The sequence below is a fragment of the Chaetura pelagica genome, unplaced genomic scaffold (genome assembly GCF_000747805.2).
Source record: "Chaetura pelagica isolate M959 unplaced genomic scaffold, ChaPel_1.0 scaffold117, whole genome shotgun sequence".
Taxonomy (NCBI): domain Eukaryota; kingdom Metazoa; phylum Chordata; class Aves; order Apodiformes; family Apodidae; genus Chaetura; species Chaetura pelagica.
In genome coordinates, this window is record NW_009954185.1 from 6,564,284 (window position 1) to 6,572,752 (window position 8,469).

Genomic DNA, 8,469 nt, shown 5'->3' on the forward strand with positions numbered 1-8,469 from the left:
TGAAAGGAAGGAGTCAGAGAGTTGTAGTCAATGGGGCAGAATCTGGTTGGAGGTGTGTGACTAGTGGAGTCCCACAGGGGTCGGTACTGGGACCGGTGTTGTTCAACATCTTCATCAACGACCTGGATGAGGGTATAGAATGTACCCTCAGCAAGTTTGCTGATGACACTAAGCTGGGAGGAGTGGCTGACACACCAGAAGGCTGTGCTGCCATTCAGAGAGACTTAGATAGGTTGGAGAGTTGGGCGGGGAGAAACATGATGAAATTCAACAAGGGGAAGTGCAGAGTTTTACATTTGGGGAAGAACAACACCATGTCCCAGTACAGGTTGGGGGCTGAACTGCTGGAGAGTAGTGTAGGTGAAAGAGACCTGGGGGTCCTGGTAGACAGGAGGATGACCATGAGCCAGCAATGTGCCCTTGTGGCCAAGAAGGCCAATGGCATCCTGGGGTGCATTAGAAAGGGTGTGGTTAGTAGGTCAAGAGAGGTTCTCCTCCCCCTCTATTCTGCATTGGTGAGGCCACATCTGGAGTATTGTGTCCAGTTCTGGGCCCCTCAGTTCAAAAAGGACAGGGAACTGCTCGAAAGAGTCCAGCGCAGAGCTACGAAGATGATTAGGGGAGTGGAACATCTCCCTTATGAGGAAAGGCTGAGGGAGCTGGGTCTCTTTAGCTTGGAGAAAAGGAGACTGAGGGGTGACCTCATCAATGTTTACAAATATGTAAGGGGTGAGTGTCAGGGGGACGGAGTTAGGCTTTTCTCAGTGATGACCAGTGATAGGACAAGGGGTAATGGGTGTAAATTGGAGCATAGGAAGTTCAAGGTGAATATCCGAAAAAATTTTTTTACTGTAAGAGTGACAGAGCACTGGAACAGACTGCCCAGGGAGGTTGTGGAGTCTCCCTCACTGGAGACATTCAAAACCCACCTGGATGAGTTCCTGTGTGATGTACTCTAGGTGACCCTGCTCTGGCAGGGGGGGTGGACTAGATGATCTCTCGAGGTCCCTTCCAGCCCCTAAGATTCTATGATTCTATGATTCTGGTTGGAAAAGACCTTGAAGATCATTGAGTCCAACCATTAACACACCTCTACATAAACGTACCTCAAACAAAACCTTTTCTTGCCTCTTTTAGGCCACACTGACTAAAGCAAGCTCATGCTACTTCCAGATGCAGAGGACAGCCTGCTACTGGAGCAAGCAGTTCCCATGCAAAAGAGTGACATGAGGACCCTTCTCTCTCAGAACATCCCACTGAACCTGCCATGAAGTGACGTGTAAGTATGGAGGAGAGAACGGGGAGAGCAGCTGCACAGCTAAGGCACGGCACAAAGAGGAGGGGGAACTCCACAGACCTTCTCCGGGAAGCTCCCAGCCGGATGGTGGTGACACACCACATCAGTGCTGACAGTTCCCTGAGCAGATGTGTTCCATGGGTAATTAGCCATTACAAAGCATGAATGGACTAGTTTTCTATCAGGAGGCTGAATTTTAGCTGACAAATTAGACAGATTCCCTGAGGCCAGAGTTATGCAGCTTTGCCAGTCTCACTAAAAATGTGATTTATAATAGATTCCTTGGTACAGGCACTCCTTGATTCAGGAATGAAGGTGCACACCATGCTCAGACTCTTTGCCTAAGATGATGATCTTACAAACTTTTGTCTTCTGCTAGGAAAAACTGACTCTGTTACCTTTTGATTTACCAAGTGACCCCTCTTTTGCCCACCTGAGCATAACAGGGTTGGGATGCCACAGGTTTAAATAACTTTTTAGGAGATGAGGGGATCTTGGTTTGGCAAGTTGTATCAGATGTAGCTGGATGGAGGTTCCAGCTGGAAAAACAACTCATCAGATTCTGCCCAAGATATGTCTCTGTCTTCCAAAGATGTTGGCATAAAACAGAAGCAGAGGAGCAGATGTTGTGACCCACGGAGTTCAGGCCTCTTACCTTGCATTAATTAGACAAGAAATACCTCACCCTGCTTTTGATCCTGCAGCCATCCTGCATGTTCCCTTGCACTGGGGCCATGCACAGCGTGAATCCCCATGCCTGTTATTTCTGAGCACAGCCCTGGGGGTCTCAAGATTGTGCTATGCTTATTAAGCTGCCAGGCAAGAAGGCTGTTTCATCAGTGCAGGGAGAGAATGGGTAAAAGAAAAAAAATTAAGTGTAGCAGAAACAAGCGCCATATTCTGCTGTATTCCCCTTTTGTTCTGCCTCTAGACCAGACCACACAGAAAGGGAGACAAACAAGATGTTTTCCCAGGACTAATGGAAAGACTCTGGGAAGAGTCCCAGGTAATAAAAATGATGGGCAAGGAGAAAGGGGAAGAGAGAAGTCAGGAGGGGATTTAGACTAACATAATCCCAGATGCAGTTCTTGCCAACTAAGGCTCCACCTCCAACTCACCACTGTGTCTTCTCCTTATTTACCCCTCCAGTGAAACCAGTATATGTATTTGGTGAGTATCAGCACTTGCCCAGATCAAAAAGCAGGCTTGCCCATCCCTGACAGTGTCTTAAACATGTCTGTGTTTGCACAGTTTTAATAGTTAATATTTACTTTAATTATTGATTTATATTACTTAATAATGTCAGACAGTGTTACTGAGGTACCAGGCACATCCAGAGGCTGGCAAATGATGTGGGGAGTGGCTAATAAAGCCCATGTAGCCTAGATCTAGCTAATGTGTGGCAGACAGATGCGGAAACAGTGGGCTAATTTTGTGTGTTTTAGGCTTAAGGGGGACACTGCACAGGTGAGCAGATAGACAACCCCCTCCTTCAAAATTTGCTTTTATTTCCAAGTGAGCAGGGAAAATTATAGTTCCATAGTGTCATTACTCCCAGCCATTAAAGAGTGTGGGATTTTTAAGTTTAAAAGATCAGAATCCTGTCATGTAAATACAAATAGTCACTTCATCAAAGACTGAATCTTATAATCAGCTCATGGAGAAGGAAACATCTAATTTCATTTATATTTGCAGCTGCTTAAGGAAGTTAAGAGGTTGGTTTAAAAAAAATAATAATCTATATATCACTTAACCTTAGTCTACTGACATGCTCTTGTGGGAAAAACATATAAAACATGAATAGATCAAAGTTTGCCTTCAGATACACAATTAGATGAACACTTTGGACAGCCTTTACATACTGGTTTAAAAGAAACATAATTTTCTTTAGTTCAGGTCCACAGGTATGACAGCAAAGATTCATCAGATTTTTGTGGTGTGAGTTAAGGCTTTGAAACTAAAAGGCAATAAAATATCCTCATATCCACAAAACTTCTGTAATCTTCTGAAGATGTTACTTTAATAGCAATATTTATTTGCTATTTTATTTGTGTTATTTATATGTGTTTCACACTATTATATGAAAATTAATACTCACTATATTCACTACTCTTTTCTCATTAGTATTAAACTGCTTTTATAGATGAAAAAAAGTAAGAAAAACCTAAAGAAAAATATTCTGGAGAGTTGAAGTTTGAACCCATTATTTCTCAGTTCTGTATTAGTCAGTCAGTCAAACAGCTTCCTCTATATAATAGCTTGAGAGAAAGAAAGAGAATGTATGTGGTAACTGTTGAGTTACCAATAGCCACTTCTAAAATTGTTTTTCTAAGGTGACATAAAACTGGCCCTCATAAATCCTCTGAAACCAAACTTTGAAGGTACTAGTTTCCTAATACCTAAGATACAAACCCCAGTCCTGTTGCTCTTGTTTTATAAAGCTTATCTGCTGACACAGCATCCTAAGTACAGAAAACCTGTAAAGTCTGTTTTTTATGTGATTTAATTAGGTCCTAATCTTATTTCTGTGTAGGCTAAATAAAACGCTGCCGATTTACTTACAGTCTCCTGTGACTTAAGTTTACAAAAAAGAGTTGTAGATTCACTCATGAAAATATTTGTATATTTCACAAACGGAATTAACAAACTAAACAAACTTAACATCTGTGGTGAATAATACGAAGTCAGCATAGTCAGTCAGAGAGATGATTTTGGGTTCTGCAGCCCATTAGTTTACCTCCACTAGATGTCAGTCTGTGGACAGAGCTGGAAGGGTTTAATCTCCGTTTCACAGTAAGGAGCATGGTCAGGATCGCAGCTACAACTCTTCACTTCCAGTCACCAGCAATAACCCAAAATAGGAGATACTCTTAGTTACTATATTGGTTTCTCTTGTTCTTTGCTCTTTTAGCCCCTGTCTTTTCCCCTCCAGCAAATTTCTCAGCATTGACAAGGTCTAGCAACGCTGATAAATGGGAGCAGTGCTGAGTAACGCGGAATTCCCTGTGGGCATTTCCCTTCACTCATCCATTCATAAGAGGCCAGGCTTGACATACCTACTCGGGAGGACGACTTCACTTGTGAGTCCCTCGAAAATATTTAAGTGCATGCCTTTTTACTTGCTGACAGTGACCAGGTGGTGAGGAGCTCTGAGATTTTTTCTGTGTTCTCACCACTTCAATAGTCTCTTTATAAGACAGTGGAAGGAGCCAGTCTTAGCAGATGAATTAAATTCCCCAAGCAGCAGAATTGGGATAATATTTCTAGGACTGTACAGAGGATTTTGGAGGATTTTGCACACAGATGCTCTAACTGGTGGTTTCTGCAGCCCCCAAAATATGTTTCCCATGTGCAGCTCTGTAAACATAATGCAAGCCCAGCATGTCACATTTAATGTGCATTTGGAGAGTGACTACATGCTGCATGCAAAGGCAGTGAGTCTGCTTGAACTCTGTCCTGTGACACTGAGTTACTCCATGTGTACACACAAACCTGGTGAGCTCAGTATAGAGCACAGGAGTGATTTATGAGCATGTACTTAACAACAAATTTTTGGATGCTCAGCTGTCCAGTCTGTTGAAGTCCAGAAAAACTGCTGCTGCTATCAAAACACAGGAAAAGCCAAGATCTTAATGAGAGATGAGATCCAATTGTATTTGCATGGGAAATCTGTACTATACGGCACAACTTTCAAACTTAGCACTGCTCGTGGGAGCATTTTCACATGGAAGCCTAGGACTTAGAAAAACACTGGATAGTTGAAAAGGTCAGAAGAGGAGACTGCACAATCTCACCTTCAGAGTCCTCCTCAAGAATCCTCCTTTCCTACAAAACCTTAAACAAAGTGCTGACAACTTATTTCGGATATTCTGTCTGTATGTGGCACAACCAATTTCTCAGTATGCCTTTCTGTAAACCCGTTGCTTACTGTCACCTTTCCCACCTCCAACTTCTCTTCTTTACTCCCATGATCAGCATCAATGGCAGCCTGCCTTGTGGATGAATGTCCTTCCCTGCTTTGTATATTGCCTGGAGCATCCCCTGTCCTTTCCTACGCACATTAAACTATAGCAAACCATTTTTTTTTTAAATCCCACTGTAGTGTTAAACTATATTATTGTCAACTGACACTCAAAAAGTGGAAAAATCAATGACTTTTTCAAAGTTTACCTTTATTTAAATTTGCATTACCTCAATATACAGGAAAAAGAAAAGTGTCATGCAGAGGGCCTGACAGAGAGTGAGGTGGAGTGTATCCCACCTTCTCCTTTATGCATCCATTTCCTATTTTGGCTATGCTTACCTCCTTATTTGTCCCAGTCCATAGTTACCCTGGCTCCCACAAAAATAAGAATCTCACTCCTCACGCACCAATTTGAGTCTTGGTTTAGCGTATCTTGTACAACAGCAGAGAATGACTCCCGTGCCTTTTACTGGCATGTTTCTGATATGCCACATGATATGGTTTTATACATGTAAGCAGGGCAGCTCCTCCTGGGCCTTGCAGGCTTTCTTTCCAGATGTATTTCTTTCTTGAGAAAAATTAAATTTACTTCTGCTATTACACAACAAACGAGTGACACATACATCTCAACATCAAACGCAATGGCACTCGGACACATGTGTAACATCTCATCTGAAGCCAAGTAACCTCCTGAGTTGTTGTCTTGGACTCCAATAGCTATTTTTGGGATTAAGACAGTCCGCAGTACCCATTTCATACGGATTCATCAGTGCTCTTGAATACCTTCAAAAATCATAAAAGCTTTACTGTGTTCCACCTCTGGTAGTAAAGAAGATGGTACAAAGTCCTCTCAGATGTGCTCTTCCTTGTCTTAACATTGGTGTTCAGAACTCATCAGCTAATTACCATAATTTGCTTGGTATAAATAGGAAACTGAGGACTAGTGTGAGGGTGCAGTGGGCTCCACAGCTCAGTGGATCTGCCATGGGACACACTGCTCAGCAAGAAAGGCTGAGCATCAAAAGCATTTTCTTGAGTGCATCACTGCATCAATCAATTTCACTGGATCCTATTAAACACTAGACCAAAAATAAAAGCTTTGGTCTATAGCTTCAAAGCTCTCTGGCCCAAGTCATGCTTAATCTAATACAGGCCCAAAATAAGAGACAGAAAACTAATATTTATGCCGGAAATATAGCATGCTGTGGGATTTGCCTCTTTAGCATAAAGTAACTTTTTCCAGAGCCCAAATTTTATCTTCTGATGGAAGTTGCCTCTAATAAAAAAAAGGCAAGGCTGGTATACATTTTGTGATTAAAATGAGCGGCCATCTCTAATATTTGAGATGTGAGGAATTCTAAGTCTTTGACCTGCTTTGCCTCCTGCAGAGCTAGTGTTTGCTGAAACGGGGCAACTGTCTCCCTCCAGAGTCTCACCTGTGACACATCTTTCTCAGCTTCAAACAACCATGCCTTTAAGTGACTGGTCTACCTCTCAATTAGATGCAGAACTCTTAAAAATAGGTTTTGCATAATTTTATTTTCAGATGGAGTAGTCAGGTCTAGGTGGATCATTTACCTTCTTGTAGTTCTCTAAATCTGTGCTGAGAAAAAATAATGTTATTTTGATTGTAAGCTCTTTGGGGGAAAAAATGGATCTTTAAGGAATCTGCCCATGCACCCAGAACCAAGCAGGTCAGATGAGTCCAAGATATAAAATCTGTGAGTAATCTGGTACAAATGACTGAATTCTATCAATGATATCCCTGAGACCCTGAAAAACTCCCTTGTAGGAAGCCTAACTAAAAGAACTGTGTAGCCTTGTGACAAAGGTGGTTTTCAGTGTATTATTGAGAATAAACGAAAGCATGGAAAGACTGAAATGAGGAAAACAAAAAGCACTGTGGCTGTTTAAGGCCCCAAAAAACCACAGAAGAGATCATATGCATAGGCAAAACTATTTTCCACAAGGATCTATGAGTACTAACGAATAATACCAATTCAATACTACTTGATTAATCAGGCAGCAAATCTAAACAGGGTAAAGGTGGCCTATTGAAATTGTTGGAAATAGGTATCACCAAGATCAGGACTGTGTTAAAATTGCCATAAAAAACAACAACAACAACAACAACAAAACTTCTTTGTTCTTTATTGTTTTCTAAGTGTTCTTAAAAAGAAAATATTTATACATGGAGCTGCTGTATGTTATCTAACCTTGCCCCAGGGTAAGCACAAGTTACTTTTGTCATCCTTTGTGTTTGCTGGGGTTAAGTCGAAGCCTTAACAATGTACTAGTCTTCATTGCAGACCTAAGGCACCTGCCTCCCAGTGTCTGGGACATCTATGGTCTAGTCTGTATTTTCAGCTATTTGGTCTGAAATATTTACATCGTAATTCACAAGTACTTTACATGAAAAATCTTAATGGAGTAAAGCTTGATAACTGTTGCCTTAAAACATCAGATGTCATTGATAAAAGTTCCTAATGAGAAATGTTTATCATGGGAAGACAGGCCAAATGGCAAGTAAAAGATTATGACAGTTGAACAAAATCAGACTGCTAGACATACTGTGTAAGATGAAACAGGATAAAACCAAATGCACACAGACATTTGCTGATAATTTTCACTGGGAACATGTGACAATCTTGTTAGATCTTAGTGTACCCTCCTCCTTCCTTCATTGAAGTTGTCATGTGCTGGTTTCCCAGACATGCTGACTCAGTGGTCAGCAAAACAGTGTGGAACCACACAGTGACGTGCTGTAACCATCTCTTCCCTGGAGTCATCACTGTTGGGCACAACGTTCTCACCCACAGCCAGGGCACTTCTGATGCTTCGCTGTTCTTTGTCTCGAGTTTTGTTGCAGTTGAGACAAACTACTCTTTACTCATGAACAGGCAACTCTTGAAAGTAACAGGAACTTGCGTGACTGCAAAGGCTCTTTTCCGGCATCTTTTACTTACTTAATTTTTACATGTTGCCCGAGCCAATTCATTTTTGTTGTGGATCTGTTGAGAAACGCTTGTTTGTGCATTAACAAGCAACACACGGTAATTACCAGGCAGAGGCCTGGAAATGGCACTCACTGACAAACAAGTCCAACAAACGGACTTACAAAAACCGGCCCATCTGACTGGTAACCCAAGACACAGCAGTTTATTTCTGACAGCAGGATGCACCCCCAGAGCTAGCTCGGGGGGAGGGG